The 22545-nt window shown below is 46.9% G+C and overlaps 2 pseudogenes; one reads left to right on the forward strand and one right to left on the reverse strand.

Moving 5' to 3' along the window:
- Positions 1-6629: 6629 nt before the first annotated feature.
- Positions 6630-8074, forward strand: LOC125946294 (uncharacterized; annotated as a pseudogene).
- A 1425-nt stretch (positions 8075-9499) lies between these two features.
- On the reverse strand, positions 9500-10650 carry LOC125946295 (uncharacterized; annotated as a pseudogene).
- Between the last annotated feature and the right edge of the window lie 11895 nt (positions 10651-22545).

Genomic DNA, 22545 nt, shown 5'->3' on the forward strand with positions numbered 1-22545 from the left:
AATTTTAAAGAATCGCCTGTGCCATGTAGCATAATTCCGATCGTTGAGCTGGGTTATTCGAAGAGGCGGATACTAGTAGCACGAGAAATCAAAACGCATATTCAAGAAATCAACAAGAATTCACTAATTAGCTTCCTAGTGAATTACTTTACGAAACATTGCAATTTACGGATTGTAGCCGGTCAGCTTGACAGACGCATTCACTTCAAATGAATTTCCAGTATGAAACAAGTTTCGATATATTTCCCAAAGTGTGGGACCAAATACACGGGCGTTGCAGTTACTTTCGTGCTTCGATGTATACAGAAACATTTCGGCAAAAAAGTAAGTGGAACAGCAGTGCATGTTTACGTAGAGTTTGATGGCGCATATCTCCGAACTGGTGCCATTCAGGATATTCATTCCAAGTGCATATGCCTGAGAAGGTCACCGGCTACAATTCGTAAAATGAAATGTGTCATAAAGTAATTAACTAAGTTAATTAGTGAAGTTGTGGTATTTAGTTTAATATGTGTATCGATTTCTCCTGCTACTAATGTCCCCCTCATTGATTAATGCTGCTCAAGGATAAGAATTATCCTACCTGCCACAGGCGATTTTTTAAAGTTCCGTAAAGCTTAATTCTGAACACCCGGGATAGTCAAGGACGCGACAGGTTATACATAAGTATACTGGAGAGAATCTAAGAACGTCACTATTGGCGAGACATGCGAAAAGCAAATCATTTTGGCTCGAGAAGCGTCAGCGAACCAAATGTAACCTCTGTAGTGATATTCAAGCCACGCTTGGAAGAGGTATTGAGGCTTTTAGTCTGGGAATTATTAGGTGCGAAGATCATTATAGTACAGCTCAGCGACATGTAGTTTGCTTTGGTCGGTGGCCACTTAAAGAACCGCACAGGAGGATGACATGCAATAACTAATGCAATACTGCAACCGAAAAAGTGTCTGTACATTGGGATATTGCTACGGGAATAACGTACAATTAGAAATTATAACTACATACAAGGTTATTATTATTATTATTATTTGATTTGTACACATATACACACAAGGACACAAAGGGATTAAGGAGGGAACAAGCTGACAACTGCCACCGAGAGGGGCACAACGCCTGCCTACTCCTACAGGAGGAGGGCCTAGAGGAAATGAAAATATGAGAAAATAAAAGAGGAAATAAAGGAATGACGGAGACACAGACAGAACAAACAAAATACAAATAATGTCTATAAACGGGAGGCCAAGTCACTGTCCTTCAGAACAGTTAGCAGGACTCGATGGGCCTGTCAAGGCAATCGTCAAGGCAATCGTCGGCAATCGTCAAGGGTCGCACATTGCAGCCCCATACATCCATACATGGTTACAGCCATACAAGGTTACAACAGCAACAAGCAGCCGCGACGGATGCGAGGCTGTCGCCAGCCTCTGGCCACTTCGTCGCCGTCGTCTTTTTCTGACCGACAGTTGCAGCCCCTTAACTGTCTCGTGACACCCCCCCGGGCGAGAGCGCCGACCTGGTGCTTGTGACGACGGATCAGAGGGGCCTGTTACGTAGTGCTTCAGTCTCACCTCATGCACGCTAGCTGAGGGCGGTGGTGCGACGTCTTGTTCGATGGCATACGTAACGCCGATGACTTGACGTAGCACCTTGTAAGGACCATCGTAGAGGGACCATAGCTTTTCGGAGAGACCGATGCGGCAGAACGGAGAACACAGCAGCACGAACGAGGGCACCGGGGGAGTACCAAATGTCTCTGCGGCAACTTTTTGGGAAGCCTGGGACACTGTGAGCCGTTCACGAGCGATCTGGCAAGCTGTGTCGCCGTGCGCTATGGCATCTCAAACGTACGTTGTGGTTGAGTTTAGAGCACCGGGAAGTAAAGTATCGAGATGCATAGAAAGTTCGCGTTCTTACAAGGGATAAAATGGTGAGTAGCCAGTGGTACCTTCCCAGGACGAGTTGCAGGCGAAAGTACCATACGGCAAAGGAGCGTCCCAATGACGGTGGTCGGCGGCGACGTACATTGAAAGCATACCAGTCAGAGTTGGGTTCAGGCGCTCGGTGACTCCATTAGTTTGCGGGTGATAACCAGTCGTGAGCTTGTGGCGGGTAGAGAAGGAACGAAGGATGTCCTCGATGACGCCAGACAAAAAGTATCGGCCTATATCGGTCAGAAGATGTAGAGGAACACCATGATACAAGATCATCTCACGAAGAAAGCGGGCGACATCCGTAGCGCAGCTGGTTAGGGCGCGGGTAATGGCGTATCGCGTCGTGTAGTCGGTCGTGACGGCGACCCACTGGTCGCCTGATGTCCAGGTTGGAAAGGGGCCAAGAAGTTTGAGCCCAACACGAAAGAATGGTTCGGCGCGAATGTCGATAGGGTTAAGAAGGCCAACGGGTAGCATAGCAGGCCTCTGGTGGCGTTAGCGTTTGTCGCAGCTGGCGACATTCGTTGGACGGAGCGCTAAAGATCGCAACAGAAGAAACGGCACCTGACGCGACCATAACTGCGGGTGACACCAAGGTGACCAACAGTGGGCTCATCGTGAAACTGCGAAGGACAGCTGACTGCAGATGGGCTGGCACGACGAGGAGGCGTTCAGGGCCCTGAGGATGCACATTATCGCGATATAAGGTAACGTCCTGAAAGAAGAAAAAGTGGAATGAAGCGTCGGCTGTGGCAGAGCTGAGACTGTCGATGATAGACGGTAAAGCCGAGTCACGGCCTTGTTCGTCAGGTATATTAACGAGGTCCGAGATAGACAACACGCAGGCGTCAGTGTCTTGCTCAGTGATGTCAGGGGTATCCAGGGGATGCTGTGATAGACAACTGGCATCTTGATGACGCTGACCGAACTTGCGCACTACCGAAAACGAGTATTCTTGGAGGCGCAGAGTTCAACTCCCCACCTGCAAGTTGCCTGCAAAAGCAAGTCAACGGTGGCACGCCTTGAAAGTCCCCGTTGAAGCTTTCAGGCAAGGCGCGCGCCGCCGCCGGCGACTGCGGCTTTGCAGAGTGACTTTCAACGTGGCTCTGAGGCGGAAAAAAAACAAAATATAAAGAAGTGAAAGCGCGGGCTATCTAAAAAAAATTAAATTATGGGGTTTTACGTGCCAAAACCAGTTCTGATTATGAGGCACGCCGTAGTGGGGGACTCCGGAAATTTAGACCACCTGGGGTTCTTTAACGTGCACCTAAATCTAAGTACACGGGTGTTTTCGCATTTCGCCCCCATCGAAATGCGGCCGCCGTGGCCGGGATTCGATCCCGCGACCTCGTGCTCAGCAGCCCAACACCATAGCCACTGAGCAACCACGGCGGGTCTATCTTCGTCCAATCGGAGATACAGGAGAGAGAGAAGCGACCTTGGCCAAAGGATGGCGGTACTTTTCCGAAGGTATAGGGACTTTAGCCGATGCATGCGCTGCAGCAGCGCCGCTTCCACTACTGGCGGTTGCCGGACATCCTACTGGAAATTATTCACAAACGATACAATGACTCCATGACGTCACTGATGAGGTCTCAAGGCAGAGGGAGAGAGCGTGCAACTGGGAGGAGGAGATCTGCGATTATCAGGAAGCGTTATCAGGTAAATTGTTAACATATATTTTTTTTAATGTGGACCAAGGGAAGACCCTTGAGGAACACCGGATTCAAGTGGAGCGGCGTTAGATATGCAGTCATAAGTTACAACAAATTGAAAACGAGACGGTCAATGTTTAGTACGCTTAGTTTGTGCAGGAGCAATACATGTTTAACCCTGTCGAAAGCTTTCGAAAAATAAAAAAATATGCAATTAGTCAAAAAAACACTAAAAGATGGCAGCTGAGTCTCACAAGAAAAGAATTGCGAAAGCCTTGTTGACTATTAGAGAAAAAATTGTTTTCTTCAAGAAATTTGACAAATTTAGAAAATATAATGTGCAACATTATTTTGCATGCTACTGAGGTAACAGATATGGGCCTGTTGTTAAAAGGATTGTGAGTTTCACCACATTTGTGAATCGAAATAATTTTTGCTGTTTCCCAGTTATGTGGCAAGGTTGAAGACCGGTACGACTGTGAAAAAAATGCTCTCTAAGATGATAGAGGAATACTCACCAGTATTTTTTTAATTTCGTGGTGATGTTGTCTATCCCGGAAAAAGACGTAAGCTTGATATTGTCTATTATTTTTATGCCAGTTGACCTAAACATTATGGGATCCATAGGTAGAAAATTGATGCGCGATAGCTTTGGAAGTTCGTGATCATGTCTTGTGGGTGTGAAAGCTTTTTTAAATGCATTATTTAGCATCGTAGCACAGTGCCGCCGAGGTGAAGGTTCGCCGGGAGACGTGCTAAGTGATATAATTTTCGGTTCACTAGGCCTTACTACATTCCAGAAGCGTCTTGGATTATTTATAAACACGTTCGGGAGGGTGGTGTTGAAAAAAGAAAATTCAGTATTTTTTATCGCAGATGCGTAGGCCGAGGCAGCTTCTTTGTAAGTAGACCATTTAGCCTGGCTTTGCATGCACTTAGCTGTCCGAAAAAGACCTTTTTTGTCTGTTGGATAGGCGTTTCAATGATTTAGTATACCACGATGCATTGTTGTTCGAAAAAACGCGTGTCGTGGGAATAAATTGGCTTTTAGATCATGAATTTTTTTGAATATATTCCAGTTAGTATCAAGTGAGCGCTCGGCGACATCAGGCAGGAAACTATATAGAAAGAGAACAAGTTTGTTGTTGATAGCGGTGAAGTTACTGTTTTTATAGTCACGCATAGTTTCAGGACTGTTATGAGAACGTAGATTTGACAGGCTAATGGAAAATTTAAGACGTCGTAATCACTCAAACCGGAGCATGGACCATTAGGCATGGCATTTCGATCATCCTTTTTGCACGGGGCGTTACACGCCAATCGTAACAGAGCCGATCCTGATGACAGTGCAGAAAGGGTGCAAGCCCAATAGCATATACCAGGCACATAAAAGAAAGGAAGAAAGAGAGAGAGAGATAAAAGAAAGTAAGAAAGAAACAGAGAGCGAAATAAAGAACAAGAGACAGAGAGAAAGAAAAAACGAGAAAGATAGAGAGAGAGAGAAGGAGAGACAGACAAAGAGAGAAAGAGAATGACAGAGAGAGAAAGCAAGAGAGAGCGAAAAAATGAATATCACCAGCCCTTCCCCTGTCAAGAAAATGGGGGTAAGCAAAGTTTAGTGTACAGACCTTCTACTTTCCTTTCCCTTTCCTACTACTTTTCGTTCACTTTCCTTCTACTTTTGTTTCCCTTTCGTGCTACTTTTGTTTGCGTTGCTTTGTACGTTTCCATTCCTCGGTGTATACATTTAACAAACGTTTACTTTATTACCGTGACAAGTCGTGAACATTACGTTACCCTGACGAAGGTCAGATAGACACACGACAAGCTTCGCTTACCCCCATTTTCTCGGCAGGGGAAGGGCTGGTGAATTTTATTGCGATAGCAATTATCATCATCATCATCATCATCATCATCATCAGCCTATATGTTATGTCCACTGCAGGACGAAGGCCTCTCCCTGCGATCTCCAATTACCCCTGTCTTGCGCTAGCGTATTCCAACTTGCGCCTGACAAATTCCTAACTTCATCATCCCATCTGGTTTTCTGCCGACCTCGACTGCGCTTCCCTTCTCTTGGTATCCATTCTGTAACTCTAATGGTCCACCGGTTATCCATCCTACGCATTACATGGCCTATCCAGCTCCATTTCTTCCGCTTAATGCCAACTAGAATACCGGCTATCCCCGTTTGTTCTCTGATCCAAACCGCTCTCTTCCTGTCTCTTAACGTTAGTCCTAAAATTTTTTGTTCCATTGCTCTTTGTGCGGTCCTTAACTTGTTCTCGAGCTTCTCTGTTAACCTCCAAGTTTCTGCCCCGTATGTTAGCACCGGTAGAATGCACTGATTGTACACTTTTCTTTTCAATGACAGTGGTAATTATATATAGCAATTATATGGACGCTCAAAGAGGATTTATGCCGTCGATGTAGCCATTGCCGTCGTCTTCGCCGTCGCCGTGAGGTTCCGTATGACGTCAACGGCGATGAAATCGTCGCCGCGTGCCGGACGCTGTATGTGCGAGTGAAAGGGGGTGAGGGACTCACGCTTACACGGGGAGTGAACGCACGGCGGAGAACGAACGCGCGTTCAGCGCCGTGCTCCCTGAATGGCTGCAGAATTAAGCGTCTCTTTCCTCCTTTACAATCACCATATATATAAATATATATATATATATATATATATAGAGAGAGAGAGAGAGAGAGAGAGAGAGAGAGAGAGAAAGAGAGAGCAAACGCGACTTCTTCCGTCACGCGAAAGGCCGTGGGGGGACGGGAGGGAGGGAGGGGAGGCGACGTTTAGCTGGGGCATCAAATGCGTATTTATATAAAATGTTGCGAGGCGAGAACGTGGGTAAGATTTGCGACGCTGCTCGTCAAGTCTCCCATTCTGATCTCGTCGAAAACCTCCGCGCCGCCCCCAGAGGCACCGGCAACGGTCGCCAACGCTGCGCGCGTTCGGTGCGAACGCGGGCAAAACGCCGACGGCGTCGACAACAGTTCTGCGCGTTGCCGGTGCTGCTGCATGTCCAAGTTTATACATAGTTTTCACGTGACGTCACATCCGGGGTGCTAGGCCTCACTTTGGCAGCCGTCGCCATTGCCGGGCACCTCCAAGCAATCGCGAAGGCAGTGAACGTCTTATCAGTGCGTGTTACGACGGCGTTTTCGCATGTGACGCAAGTCACAAACATGGAATTTTGCCCCGGATATTTCGACAAGCTCGTAGGACCTACTAGAGCACGGTATGAAGCAAAAATTGACATGTGCAACGGTGTCGACCCGTACAAGTTGCACACAGGAAGAGATGTGACCAAGGACGCCGAGTTGCTGCCACCAACGACGCACGTTGACATGATAAACTACTTAGTGCTGTCAACGAGCTACATTTCTTTGCAACAAATGAAAGCTTACAAGGCTTTAGACGCTCACAATTACTTCACGAGTGGGTTCGTGAAGAATATTGCAGCGAAGCAGTTGCCGTCACAACGCGTCGTCGTGTTGGCCGAGGTGAGTGTAAACAGCAGCTCGGGGCGCTTGCCTGCGAGTTTGCATGTGCTTACACATAAAAAAAGCGGTGGAGGGCTACTTTTCGTTTCTTTTTTACATTGTATAAGCACGTCGTACGTACGATCCGCGCCATTTTCCCGTTAAACTTGCAAGGCGTGCACCAAGTGCCCTCCTCCTTCCTTCGTAGCGAAGCGCAAGCGTAAAATATTTGAAGTAGCTAGCATTAAACGAAGCGCGAGCGTAAGTAAAAAAAGAAAAAGGTGTCATTGGGTGCTTTATCAGAAGTGTCAGTGACAACATCAGCGACATTTTCACGAAAAAAGAAAAAGAACAAATCGACAGCCCGAGTAGACAGGTAAATCTGCTGCCAGCAGCCTACTGTCATTCTTCTTTCCCCAAACAAACTACGAGCGAACGTTTCTAAATTCAGATTCCTTGTTTTTCTGTGAATCATTTCTAGGTCAACCACTCCCAGCGCCTACGGGAGGCACCTTTGAAAGCATGGATCCTCGCGGATGGTGACGGGGCAGCATTGTGGCTGCTCACTGTACCTGCATGGCCGGTGCAGGAGAAGCCTGTTCTCACGTTGGTGCGACACTCTTTGCCGTGGAGACTGCAGTGAGGATGCGTGATGCACGAACGTGCACAGCAAAAGAAAATACATGGCTGCCTGCAAACATTCCCACTGCAGCATTTAAGAGGCTGCTTGACATAGATTTCGCGTCATCCCAAATGAAAAAGAAGAGGATGGACAGGATTCGCCTGGCAAGCGCACAATCATTAGCTGGACATTTGCCAGCAGCACAGCCATGCATGTCTGCTGCCCCTACAGAGGCAGCTCTGGATTCGTTTTTTGCAAAGCTTGCAAATTCTGGAACCAGGTCTGCTGTTTTAATGGTGCATCCCAAGCACAGCATGATGTTCGAACCTCCACCGCCGCAAGATGCCGCTAGTTCTTCGGAGTTTGACTTGTCCTGAAGCACACGTTGAAGACTTTCAGAAACTAGTTCAGCGTGCAGAGAAGTTTGTTGTAGATCTTTCAGTAACAGCAGAGATGGTTCAGCATGTGGAGCAGACGACCCGGCACCAGTCGAAATGTGCAGACTGGTTTTACCACCACGCTTGCCGAGTAACCGCCTCAGAAATGAAAAGTGTGTGTTCAACAAACATTGCGGATCCTTCGATGAGTCTACTAAAAAAAATTTGTTACCCTGAGCAACACACCTTTTAAGGTGCAGCTACAGCATGGGGACAGGCACATGAAGCTGATGCAATTGCTTTTTATGTGCGAGAAATGGTGAAAACAAACAAGGACTTCACGCACTGCAGGACGGGTGTATTTTAAAGTCCTCAACATCCGTACCTTGCAGCAACACCAGATGCATCAATATGTTGTTCGTGTTGTGGCAAGGGAGTCGTATAAGTGTAATGTCCATACTCATTAACAGAAAGTGGCATACCGAAGACACCCGTCAATAGGAGCTTTTTCTTGGAAAATGCTGATGGAGTACTTCGCCTGAAACAAACCCATCAGTACTTTTTTCAATTACAAACACAGATGGCAGTTTGCAATGTCTTGTATTGCGACTTTGTTGTGTGGACTCTATCGTCAAATCACATTGAAAGGGTGCACAGAAATGATGTTTTTATAGACACATTGAAACCATCTGCACGAAGTTTCTTTGTGCATGTAATCATGCCTGAACTGTTAGCGAACTATTTCACAAGAAAAGTGCAGTCGTGTGCAGCGGCAACAACACAAACAGAGCAGTGTTCTCCTACTGTCAAGGCCCGGAAGTAGGCAAGATGCTGGCATGTGATGCAAATCAATGCAAGTTCAAATGGTTTCATTACACTTGCTTCGGTATTAAGCATGCTCCATGGCAACAAAGTTGGTTTTTCGAAGACTGCAAAAAAGAGCAGCCCGAATTCACTGTATGAGTACCGCATGATTAAGCACGCCCCAACAAAAAAAAGTACTTCCACGTTGAAGCCAGCAGCTTTTGTTCTTGCAGTTTCATACTTCCACCAATAAAATGGTGCATTACGCGCAGTGCCCATATGTAGGTGTGTTGTGCTCTCTTCTTTTGAGTGTAAACTGATGCCGCAGCAGCACACCTCTGTTGTGGTTCGCAGAATGAGCCCTCGGCTGTTTTGATCAAAATGAAGTTCAGACCGCTAATCTGTTACCACAGTGCATCATGGCAACATTTATTTATTTATAAAATACCTTACAGAGCACAAGGGGGGTGACATGAAAAACAAGCATGGTATACACTAGTTAAAACGCCCTATGTAAACATAAGTTATGTAAGCAATGTAAATAAATCAACGTAAAAGTAAGAATTAAAATAATAAGCAATAGCACTATAAGAACACAGTTAACATTAGTAGTGTGAATGTACCGTGAACCTAATTTCAACATTCTAAGCAAGCATGTACACACACGTACATACACACATACTCTGAAAGAGGGGAGATTTTTATATTAGGCAGATGTTTTTCGATTTTCAGGAACCACTGATGGGCACAGGTTTGCCAGTGCACAGCTTACAGCAACAATCTTGTCTAGTGGTGTGACTTCATGTTTTCGCACAACGAAATCAATAGGCAGCACAGATTTCAATATAGTGTATTTGTTACGTACTAGCCCAATGACTCTCTCGACGTGAATGTTCACATTGGCAAGGCTTCTTGTGGTTTCGACTTCCAGTGCCGATAGTTGCTTCTTTCCCTTGGTGAATGCTGGTATGTGCAGCCTTGCACAATAAAGCCCCAAAGTGTCGGCAATATCGAATCCTCTGTATGCCAGAACCACGTCTCCCTGAGTCAGCTGGTCAAGAATTCCACAATGTTCAGTGATGTGCTTGTCACTTGTTCTTCCACCCCACCCCTCAGACACAAATGAGACTATGCCTTGTGGACAGATCCCTATGAGGTATTTGGCTGTGTTACTTCCTTTGTATTGAGACCAAGTCTCGCATCTTGGCAACATCAATGAAGGCCGTTCGAGCTTGATTTCAAAGCAGTCAATAACGACTGCCACCTTTTCTCCAAGAGAATCAAAGAAGGCCTGAGGCATTGTTTTTCTAATCTGATTTCGTGAAGGCCACACTATGAACGGTTTCATCTTCAAAAAAGCAACATGCAACCACTTCTCAAAAATTCTGCTTACTTGGGCATGACACGTGGAATCTGTATGCAAGGTCTTGCAGAGGAAAGTTACATTTTAACTTCATCAAAAATACCAAAAACTCTTCAAATTTTTCCAGGCGATTCTGCGGAGGCTGCCTCACAGCAGGCTCAACCAGCTGGTACATGGCAGCCAGGACCGAAAAACTTGGCAGTCCTGTATAAAAACTGACTTTTCCATCGTCGTCACGAAGCGCCTCTTCTCCAAATTCATGTTTCTTGTTCTTAGGAGCCTGCAGCTCAGAGGAAAGTGTTTGGCTATTTTGATGAAGTGCTTCAAGGTACTGCATCGATGTCTGAGTCTGTGTGCCAGCTTCAGACACAGTGCAGTTTTCGATGCTCACGGTCTTCATGTGGTCCATGGTTAAATCTGCCTGCACAACTGCTTCTGCAAAATAAAGAAGTATGTGAGATTTTACATGCTCCAAGTCAGTCGTGCAGCTGATAAGAAATATAACTTTTTTTGTTTGTTTCCCTTCTCCAGCCAAAGTAAACCAAAGAACAATCCTGTCAGCTCACCTGCCCTTGATCTAGAGCCCACGGTGGCGATTTCAGGCGACGAATGTCACTCCAGCTCTGAGCCCATCTCACAGTCCATTGAAGGCTCTTCGTCCCCGGATATCTGGCAGAATGCCACACTCACTGCAACGCAGCCGCCTTTTTCCCGGCGCGATGCTTGTGACAGACGTACCGCGCAGACAATCTTGAAACTGCACCTTGGTCACTTTGGCATCCCAGGTGAAGTGTGGGCGCCCAATCCAGATTAGTTTCGTCCATCAGTTGAGACTGTTTACCTGCAAATTAGCGAACATGCTAGTAGCTTAGGAAGTGGCATTGCGCGTACGAAATGAAAATAAGATGCTCATATTCTCGGGAGAATATCGGCGGCGCGTACTAGCAGCCGAAAGTACCGCGATTGATTATCAGAGTCATTACAAACAAAACAAGTCTATTCAAATTACTGCGATTGAAACTCTTACCTGTTATAAAGTGGCGACCGCAGACACGGACGTTGCTGAAGTTCTTCCAATCTTTCTTATTTATGCGAGCCAGCCAAACGCTCCGGCGATTTTCAGAGAGTACCTGCATCTCCTCGCACTGTCATGTTATCACTTTAGGCAAACAAAACATGCCGAAGCCTGGCTCTCTGTAGGTCGGTTTCGAAGAAGTCTTGCTTCTGCTACGACAGCCAAACATTGCGCAAATCGGCGTGGCTCTCACGCTAAGCAAACGTAAAGCACAGCAAAATGCACGCGCGTCAACTCCAGCACAACCACAACATAGCCGAGTCCGCCGGAAGGTGGCCAGCGATGGCGACTGCGTACACCGGAAGTGAGAGTGGTGACGTGACGTGACGTCCGTGAAAACTATGTATACAGCTGATAAAACTACTATACTTACTCCGTATAGCTCTCTACTAATTTGCTATCGCAATTGATGCTTCGCCTTTGGGGTGCAACTGCGAGATTTTTTTTTTAAAGCACTGCGGCATCACTCATATACTGCAGTGCTAAGCAATTATAATGAGAGCTATTTATAGAGGAAACCGTTGGTACCTACCAATATTAGCTATTAAAACGTTACATTTCGTCATTTAGTGAAAGTAGTCGCTTTTAAATTCCTAACTTGTGGTTAATTTAGGGCTACGGTTCGACTAGTCCACAGGTACAGGGGTGCTAGCGAAAAGAAAATAACTTCCTGGCGCCATCATACATTAATTGTGTTCGTGTGTTGTGAAGTAGATCAACTAAAGCTAGCCAAACCAGTTCTGATTATGAGCCAATTTCTCAGTCAGCCAAATCTCAAGACAAGTAAAGGTCAAACGTTTTCATTTTATTCACACATTTCGTACTGGAAAAAGACTGACCTCCACGCAGTGCGAAAGTTTCAATCTACAGACGCAATTTTCATTCACAACGGAAATTTGTACATAATTAGCGAACATCGTTTCCAGAAGATCAAAACCACTTCGACAAATTATTAACCACCACGGCTGCGTCTTTCTTTCTTTTCTTTTTTTAACCGTGGCTGTGCATGTCGACAAAGAGTGAACAAAATGTATAGCTCAAAAAACACGCACTCAAGCCCTTCATTACAAGTAGTTCACCGGCAGCACATAAACTGCCGTCATGACGAATGAGTTGAGCGACACTGCTCTTACGTCAGTCCACTCAGGCTTGCGCAGAACTGGTTTACTCATGCAAAATGAATACCTGCTCAGAAAATAGAGCGAAATACTTGTGCTTACCTGTGGTCATTAGGAAACCTGAAAACTTCGCAGAACTGGAAATCCCGGTGTTAGAATTCCACAGAGCAACACAAGACATGTGATGCCGCGATTCAGCCATTTTCGTCTAATGCTTTGTTCGCCTGGTTACCAGTGATGCCACGGCTGCTGATTTATTAGTAGATCTACTGATTTTTAACATTTCCAGCTGATTCAGTGATAAAGCGCTTGAATCTACTGATTTTCTTGCTTTTCTACTGAAACAAAAGCAAAACCTGCTACTTTTTCCGTACAGATTTTCTATTAATGTAATTCCACCTAGCGAGCGAAAAGAAAAACGCCGGCTGGATTCGAGGTTAACATACATTCTTGCATTTCTAGACTCTCAAACGTGGCGCTGCCTCTGTCTTTGAGCAAAGTGGGGAAAAGGTGAGGTAGTCAATTTGTGAAGCCGTTTGTGAAAGTGGGTGCACTACCGTACTCCACAACTATGACCACAACAATGAAACCAAAACTGTCGAACCAGAATCAATGACTCTTTTCATGCGGCGCTTCGAGCGCCTACTCTGTTCTACAGGAGAATAGGACCCCACTTACGTTTTTAGTTTATTTGCGTTTTCTTATTTCTGAATCATCATCATCATGATTAATCTTTTTTTATGTCCACTGTAGCCCGGAGGCCTCTGCCAGCGATCTCCAATTACCCCTGTCTGGAAAATACTATACTCTAAAGCTTTCAGGTACTAACTACCATCTGACGCCTTTGAATAGGCATTCGGAGGACTTCACTATTTTTAAATTCGTGCTTCAATGGATCTCTGGACCCCCGGGTTTTTCAAATGTATCGACGAGAATCTCGGGGTCAATTTTTGTACTATTTCTTCGAAGCTACAATATTACAACAGAGTACTAATATAATTCGTGGGCTCCTAAACTGAGAGCAAAAATTGAAATTAAAAATCTACTGATTTCTACTGATTTTCCGCGAAAAAATCTACTACTATTTTTTTATGTGTCGTGGCAACGTTGCTGGTTACCTGCGTCTTCCATTCCTTGCACGCCTGATCAAACTTAACGGCCTTATCTTTCCCATCTTCATTCTTAATTGACACGACAACCGAAGCAGAGGCTCTATTCTTGACACGCACGGCCGCTGCACGGCCGGTATAATGCGCTATCTTGGCTGTCTCATTGGCTGCCGAGAGGTCACGTGTTTTGAAATTTGTGCCGGGAAACGTAAGTTTTGCAAAATGCAATTTTGAGTTTTCATCGTAATGACGAAGCATGACGTGAAGCTGCAAATTTTATCGACTAATACTTTTTTGTGGTCATTGGCACGTATATTGCGACTTTACCGCTTTAAAAAGAAAGTGGAGGGTAGCGTGCAGAAGCCCGTGCAATGCATCTGCAATTTCGCGAATATGTGGTGGCGTTCCAAGATAGCCGGCATGTCAGCTTGTTGATTGGCTGAAGGAATATCCCCTGAAGAGCGTCACAGGAAGGACCGTTTCGAAAACGTCAATTTTACGTTGCGTGACGCTGCGCTGGGCCGCCATTGCAGAGATGTTACGCCATTATTTGTTGTGCGACGAGCCGCGCAAATTATGGTAATGAGCGGCCATGTACAATGGCAGTCAAGAGGCATGAGTATCGCCGTATTTTCTCTGTCTCTTGTGGCCATGAAAATATTTTGTTCACAACGCGTGCTCATAGCATTTGTATCGCTCTCGGGTGGTGTTGGCATTTGTGTTGTTTAACCATCATTTTTATTAAAACACCTTTATTTGAAATACTATTAGTTGAAACTAACAAACTTTCTGCGACTTTTTGCACTTTTCACTACTGCGTTTGTACCGTAATTAATATTATAGTCTTTTCGCATCATCAAAGGCTATGACAACGGCGACTTTTTAATTTATAAAAAGAAATGTACGCAAGGTGGCGCCTTGAAGTTTCCTCTCGCGGTGCGAGTAAGCAGCGAAGGGAACAAGGGATGGCAGTGCCGGCGGTTGCGTAAGGTGAAATGAACTTTATTTGGTCCTGAAGAACCCCGATCAGACACCCCCCGAAGGGGGGTCCGCCACGGTTGCTGGCCGCGCCCACGCCGGTACTGGAAGACCGTGGCCCTCCGCCTGTTCGCAGGCCTCCTGGACTTCCGTGAGTTGGACTGAGAGTTCGCCGCTTTTAAGGGTCCTCTCCCAGTCCTGCTACTGTGCTGAACTTGGCGTCACGTAACGTCGGGCACTGCCAGAGCATATGAGCGAGTGTGCACTTATTCTCCCTGCAGCTAGGGCATCCTGGTTCTATGCCTTCAGCAAAGTGACTAAACGTGCTACGAGACGGGAACGAACCTGCCTGCAGCATCCGGAGAACGGACGACTGTAGTCTAGTGAGCTTGGAATGCGGGAGGGGATACCTCCGCCTTGACAGCTGATAGTAAGGCGTAATTTCGTGAAAGGTGCCAAGTGGATCCTTGAAGCTCTCCGCGAACCCGCCTGCGGACCGGCCCGGACCGCCGCGGCACGTGATTTCTCGCGCACGGTTATGGGCAAGTTCATTGACGTTAGAAACTGACGGATCAACCCCTAAGCCCATGTGGGCCGGGAACCACGTAATTGTGTGAAAGCCTACCGCACCCCTCGAACTGAAGATAGTGGCAGCCTCCCTGGAGACCATCCCCGAGGCGAAGGCCCGGACGGCAGCCCCGGAGTCAGTGAATATCTCAGGACGCGAAGGATCCTTCGTCGCTAGAGCTATTGCTACCTGCTCTGCTACGGAGGCAGACACCTTCCCAGCGGAAGCTGAGTTGAGTACGCGACAGCGGTGATCAACAACCACGGCCTAAAAGCTATCGGAGCGGCCATACTGCGCCGCATCAACGAAAGCCACCTTTCCCGGGAATTTAGCTACGAAGTCAAGCAGAGACCTGGCCCGTGCCTTTCGCCGGCCAACATTGTACTGCGGATGGACGTTACGCGGGAAGGGTTCCACCTCGTAGGTACCCTTCACTGTCTGTGTTAAAAACACCTTCTGTTCGGTGCTGCCCATATGATGGCAGCCCAGCGACTGCAGGAGACGCTGCCCAGCCTTGGTTGAGGAGAGCCGCGCGACCTGAACTAGTTTCTCTGCCTCAGTCACCTCCGATAGGGTGTTGTGCATGCCCAGGCTCATGAGCCTGTCCGTGCCGGTGCTCATGGGGAGTCCCAGCACCCTTTTGATACTTTTTCGCATTAAAGTGTCTAGTTTATCCTCTTCGCTTTTAGACCAATTCAGTGCCGATGCGACGTAATTAATATGGCTCATGAGGAACGCGTGGTAGAGCCGAAAGAGATTGCTCTCCCTCAGCCCTCCCCTGCGGTTTGAGACCCTTAAAATCAGCCTGAGCATGTTCTCCGTCTTGGAGGTGATGCGGGCCAAAACCTGTGAATTCCTGCCGTTGGACTCAAGAAGCAAGCCGAGCACTCTAATACAGTTGACTCTGGGAATCGACAGCCCGTCCCTTGTGGTTAGCGTAATCTGTACCTGATAAAGTGGCGTGGAGGGCCTCCTCCCGGGCCGAATCGGTCTGTAGAGAAGCAACTCCGATTTGGAGGGGGAGAGTCGAAGCCGCGCACCCTCCAGAAAACTTTCGGTGATAGACAGTGCCGACTGAAGCGCCTCCTCCACCTCAGCATCCGAACCTCCCGTGCACCAGACAGTAATGTCGTCCGCATATAGGGCATGGTTGGTATTCGCTACAGTGAAAAGATGCTCTGAGAGGCCTTTCATGGCTATGTTGAACAAGAGATGCGAAATGACCGCTCCCTGTGCGTGCCCCTCACATCCAGGGTAAAGGCCCTCGATTTTAATTGGCCAATCTTTATGGTTGCTGTGCGGTCCCGGAGGAAGGCATGAACATAGGCGTGAAACTTTGGTCCCAGCCCCATGCTCTCGACCGCCTCGAGGACGAACTTACTGTGAAATGGTATCGAACGCCTTGGCGAGGTCAAGGGCCAATACTCCCCGAATAACTTGGGTTTGTCGGTTGATAATTTGCCTCTTAATCAAGAGCATCACATCCTGGGTGGAGAGACCCGGCCCGAAGCCTACCATGTTATGCGGAAAGAGCTCTTTATCCTCGATATGCCAGTGACCCTATTATATACTGCATGCTCCATCACCTTCCCCACGCAAGAGGTAAGGGAGATGGGACGTAGGTTCTCCTTGGCGAGTGCCTTGTCCATTTTGGGAATGAGTACCACCGAGGCGGTCCTCCAGGCTTCCGGAACGCGGCCTTCTGCCTAGAGGAGATTGACCTCCTCGGTTAACTTAGCAATGGACTTATCATCAAGATTACGCAGCAGCCTATTCGTGATTCCATCAGGGCCAGGGGCTGAGCGACTGTTAAGTTCATGTAGCACCTCTTCGATCTCAAGTTTCGTAAAGGGCGAGTCGACTGCCTCCAGCTGCCCTCCCCGGTAGTCCGTGTAATCCCAGTCCCCTACGGGGCCAAGCGGAAGGTATCGCTCCGCCAATTCCGTAAGTAGAGTCGTGTCATCGACCCCACCGCTCCTCTGTGCTTGGACCAATCGGTCGATTGCCAACCTATGGTTACCTTTGGAATTAGTCTCATCGAGAAGCACCTTCAAGAAGTTCTATTTACACCCGGTGCGCATCTGCCTGTCTACTTTTGAGCAAACTTAATTCCACTGCTGCCTAGACAGTTCCTGACAATAGTCCTCGATTTCTTTATTGAGGAGCGCTATGCGCTTCCGCAGCCTCCTATTGAGCTTCTGCGTGCGCCAATTCTCAACCAGTGATTTTTTAGCTTCCAACAGATGCGTAAGACGTGATTCCATTGCATCCACCTGTAAGTCAGTCTGGACCGTCTTGTTTGCGAGGAGAGCATCCTCTGCTAATCGCGAGATGAGGTCCTCCAACGTGCCATATTTGGTCTGATCAGCCTTGCGGTGCTTTCTAAACTCGTCCCAGTCCGTCACCCTGAACTCCCTAGATGGAGGCGCCCGGGTTTCCTGGGTGACCGAGAGGATAAAGTGATCACTTCCCAGGCTTTCCTGCAGGTTAGGCCACTGTACGCCCGCCGCGTTTTTGGTAAATGCTAGATCCGGAGTGGTGTCTCTCGTAATAGAGGTGCCCACCCTAGTTGGGAAGTGAGGGTACGTGACCAGCTCTAAGAAACAATCCGTCATAGCTTGAACCAGGTTTCTCACCTTAACAGTGGCCTTTGGATATCCCCAGGCCGGGTGGTGTGCATTAAAGTCCCCGACAGCTACGAGCGGCGACTTGCCCGCTAGGGCAGCCGCCTTTGCGATCACCGAGGAAAACGCCTGCTTGTGATTCCGAGGGCTACTGTAGAAATTCAGTATGAAGATGCTACACTTAAGCCAATTATTCGGGATGATTTCGACCAGCTGGGCCTCCAAAGTAGAGAGAGAGAGAGAGAGAATTAACTTTAATAAATGTCCTGAAGGGGCCTGGGCACCCCTTACGGGGGCCGGCCCGGTGGCTCCGCCCATGTGGGGACTGGGAGTCGGAGCTCACCAGCCACCTGTTGGGCCTTCTGGACGGCCTGATGTTGAAGGGCCCTGTCGGGGCTCCTGAGGTGGTTGATCCAGTCGTCCTCGGTGGCAGGAGACCCGAAGCAAGCGTTTAGCGCGGGACACTGCCACAGCATGTGATCTAAGTCGCACTTTGGATTTTTGCATTTGGGGAATTCTGGCCTTATATCTGGGAGGTATTTGCTGCATATATAGGGGTTGGGGTAACTGTGCGTTTGCAGCAATCTAAGCGTTAATTGTTGTGCTTTATTTAGTGTTGGGTTAGGTGAGGGGAATTCCTTTCTCGATAACTTATAGGCCGAGCAAATCTCGTGATAGGAGAGGAGTGGCTCCGGTTGCGTGTTGGGGCTCCCGGTCGGTGAGCCGGCCCGCGTCCCCGCGCGGCGCGTAAGATCTCGCGCGAGGTTATGGGCTAGCTCATTACCGTTGAGGACCCCTGGTTGAACGTTGAGGCTTTCATGCCCCGGGAACCAGTGGATGTGCTTGTTTTCGTTTATTTGAGCGGATGCTGGAATGCGTAAGGCCGCCTGGCATAGTGTACCGCGGCGGTATGCCAGTGCAGCGGGTTTGGAGTCTGTAAATATTGTGTCGCGCTGAGGGAGGGCTAGAGCAAGGGCAATGGCCACTTGTTCGGCCTCGCAGGCTCTCTTTGTTTGTATAGTAAGAGCATTGAGGGCTGTCCCGTCTGGGGCGACCGCCGCAGCCGCAAAGTAGGGTTTGTCGGCGTATTTAGCGGCATCTACAAAAGCCACGTCTGTCGCGTGTAGGGCGGCCGCTTTTAGGACGACCTTGAGCGCGTGCCCTTCTACGAGTATGATTATGCACCGGGTGCATATTCCTGGGGAAGGGTAGTACTGTGATTTTAGCACGAAGGTGTTGCGGTAATGGTGTTGGATCATTGACTTGAGTTGAGATAGGAAGACTTATGTGTGAGAGGAGTTCCCGGCCCGCAGCTGTCGAGGACAGGCGTATGAGCTGGGACATTCTTTATGCTTCTGTGATTTCTTGAACGTATTGTGTACCCCAAGGCCTAGCAGGTGCTGCGTGCTTGCCGTCATGGGTAGACCAAGTATTCGTTTCGTGCATTTTCGGATGAGGTTGTCCACTTTAGTTTCATCGCCTTTGCTCCACGGGTGAGCGCAGGCAACGTAGTGAACATGGCACATTAAGAACGCGTGAAAGATGCGTAGTAAGCTCTCTTCTGAGAGTCCCGCGTGTCTATTAGCGACGCGTCGGGCGAGGTGAATGACTACCTCAGCTTTTTTGGTGAGATGTGTTAAGTCGTTTTTGCCATTCTCCTGCAGGGTAACGCCCAGAATTCGAACCGACGACACTATCGGGATATCCGAGCCGTCCGTTGTGGAGAGGTGTATAGTTGGTTCGCCGTTGTTGCGGCCGTGTTGCGGTGGCAGAAGCAGCAACTCGGACTTAGCTGCCGATAGTCTGAGGCCCGTGGGCTTTAAAAAGAGGGGGGGCTTTAAAAGGGCTTTAAATAGAGCTAGGCAACTCAACTCCAAAGTAGAGTTGCCTAGCTGAAGCTTGTGTCCTACAAACGCATATTTTCTCGCAACCAAGATAGCCAGACCGCGTTGCCCCTCCCCCCTAACTGATACAGATCGATAGCCGGGCAAGGCAACCGCCGCGTCAATGGTTTCCGGTAAGGCAATCACATGCGGCTTCACCGCCGATGGGGAAATATACTGCTGGAGGGAGGCCTTACGCTTCCTAAACCACGCGCAGTTCCACTGCCAAATGGCAAACTCATTTCCGCTGGGAGCCATGATTACTACCACTCTTTTCCCGACTTCTCGGCACGTCCTTATATACGGGGCCAGAACCATTTCTTTATTCTTTATTCTTGATTCATCGATTACCCCGCTGCGCCCAAAGGCGTTACAGCAGGGGGGTTACAACATGGAATAAAATACATCTTCATTCACACAATTCACTTGCTGTTCCCTCAACCTATTCCACTGTTTGATTGTTCGAACAAAAAATGAGTTCGCATACATGTTCGTCTTGGCAGAGTACTCGAGGATTTTGCAACTATGATCAGTTCATCTTGAAATGTAATGAGGTTTTAGTAGGTAAATTTCTCTAATTCCAGTTTTATTATAGTAAATAGAATATAAAAATTTTAATCTCAGTTTATTGCGGCGAGCAGAAAGAGATTCTCATCCTAGCTCAGCCTTCACTGCAGTGATGCTCTCCCTTCTTCCGTACCGCCCCAAGACGAACTTAGCAGCACGGTTTTGTATTTGTTCTAAAGCGGCAATGAAGGTTACCTCGGTGGGGTCCCACACAACACAGCCATATTCTAACACTGGTCTAACACAAGTTGTATATGGCTTATGTTTTAAATTCTCATGTGAACATCGCACGCTTCTCTGAATAAAATTCAAAGCTTTACCAGCTTTGGCTATGATACTGTCTACGCGAGGTTTCCACGAACAGTCAGACGACAGCAGCACACCTAAATAGTTATACGTACTACCTTGCTTCAATAGTACATTGTTCAGATGATACCGTGACTGAATTGTTTTTTTTTTCTTTTTAGTAAATGAGATATGCACACACTTTGCTATGTTGAAAGTCATTTTCCATTTAGTACACCAGTCATGAATAAGTGACAAGTCCTTCTGAAGTTCAATTGTATCATTGTGATGGACAATCTTTTTGTACACAACACAGTCATCCGCAAACAACCGTATAGAAGATGAAATTCCGGCAGAAATGTCATTAATATAAATTAAAAATAATAGCGGACCGAGAACTGAGCACTGTGGGACTCCTGACGTAACATATGCACATTTGGAGCATTTTCCATTCAGTATTACACATTGCCTTCTTTGAGAAAGGTAACTTTCAATCCATTTAAAAACAGTTGCATCAATGTTTAGGGTATTAAGCTTAAACAATAAGAGTGAATGTGATACTGTGTCGAACGCTTTCCGAAAATCCAGGAATACACCGTCTACCTGTCCTGCATCTACGCTCGATGTTATGCCATGATAAAATTCAACTAGTTGTGTTGTGCAAGATAGTCCCCTACGAATGCCATGCTGCTCGTTAATGAGTACCTTATGCTCATTTAGATGATTAGTTATTTCTTTATATAAGATATGTTCAAGTATTTTACACGGGATAGACGTAAGTTATATTGGCCTATAGTTACCAACGTCCTTTTTGGACCCACCTTTATGTATCGGAACAACGTGCGCAATTTTTCAGTCGTGTGGTAAAATACCTGTCGATAAAGATATTTCAATAATTAAATAAATGTACATAGAAATTGGCCCCGCACAACGTTTGAGTACACGTGGAGAAATTACATCCGGACCACTAGATTTACTCTCATCAACATCCTTCAATAGTTATTCGATTCCATTAACTCTAAGCTCAACAGGAAGCATAGGAAAATATTTCATTGTAGGTGTATGAGTATGACAGGTGTGGTTGGGTAAGAAAACCGAATGAAAAAAGTTGTTTAGGCACGCAGCTTTGTCCCTGTCTTCCGTAATTATCGTACCATTATAATTTAGCTCCTGTATTCCGAAGGAATCTGAACCACACTGTTTCAAGTACTTGCAAAACATTTTAGGGTTTGATTTCATTTTGTTGCTCAGCTCGGTGAAGTAGTTATCTTTAGCTTTTCCTATCTTTAGCTTATATTCGCGTGTAATCGTATGTAGTCTTGCAAAATGTGCAGCTGATTTGTTTTCCTTGAATGCGTTAAACGCCCTCTTCCTTTTCTTGATAAGCTTTAGTATATGTCTTTTTACCCATGGCTGCTTGTGCTATTTAAGCCGTGACGAATCAACATTGGGGATATGTGCATTCACCAGCTCGAGTAACATATTTTTAAAGTTGTCCCATATATCATGCACACTACGCTCCTCAGATAAGCACTCAAAACCAGAAAAGAAATTACGAAGTTTCTTAGAAATTGCATCGTAGTCACCCTTCTCATAAAAGTAGATCATTTTACTCGTAGTTAACTTCGCACGTTTTTTTTTTAGAATAACGGCAACAACAGCAAGATGATCGCTAATTCCCGGAATGACAGTAACATTTCTTACGAAATCTCACGAGTTACAAAACAGTAAGTCTAACACAGCGTCATTGCGAGTAGGATCGGTAACGTACTGCCTCAGACCAAACGTGTCCACGATATTTTTCATCGCAAGGTTCTTGCGCCCGCCACAACTTGTACAGGTATCATTGCACCAAGATAACCCAGCCAGATCAAAATCACCCCCAAGAAGCATCGTCTGAGCTGACGCCTCGGTGATAATTTTATATAATGCTTGCACTGTGCTATTATCTGAGCTGGGCGAGCGATAAACGACTCCAACAGTGAACGTGAAATTATCAGATAGGACTATTTTGCACCATACAGACTCCAGTGCATTGCACTCGTAATCAATTTCTGAAGACCGTAATGATGAATGAACAAGCAAAAAGACACCCCC

The sequence above is a fragment of the Dermacentor silvarum genome, chromosome 6 (assembly GCF_013339745.2).
Source record: "Dermacentor silvarum isolate Dsil-2018 chromosome 6, BIME_Dsil_1.4, whole genome shotgun sequence".
Lineage (NCBI taxonomy): Eukaryota > Metazoa > Arthropoda > Arachnida > Ixodida > Ixodidae > Dermacentor > Dermacentor silvarum.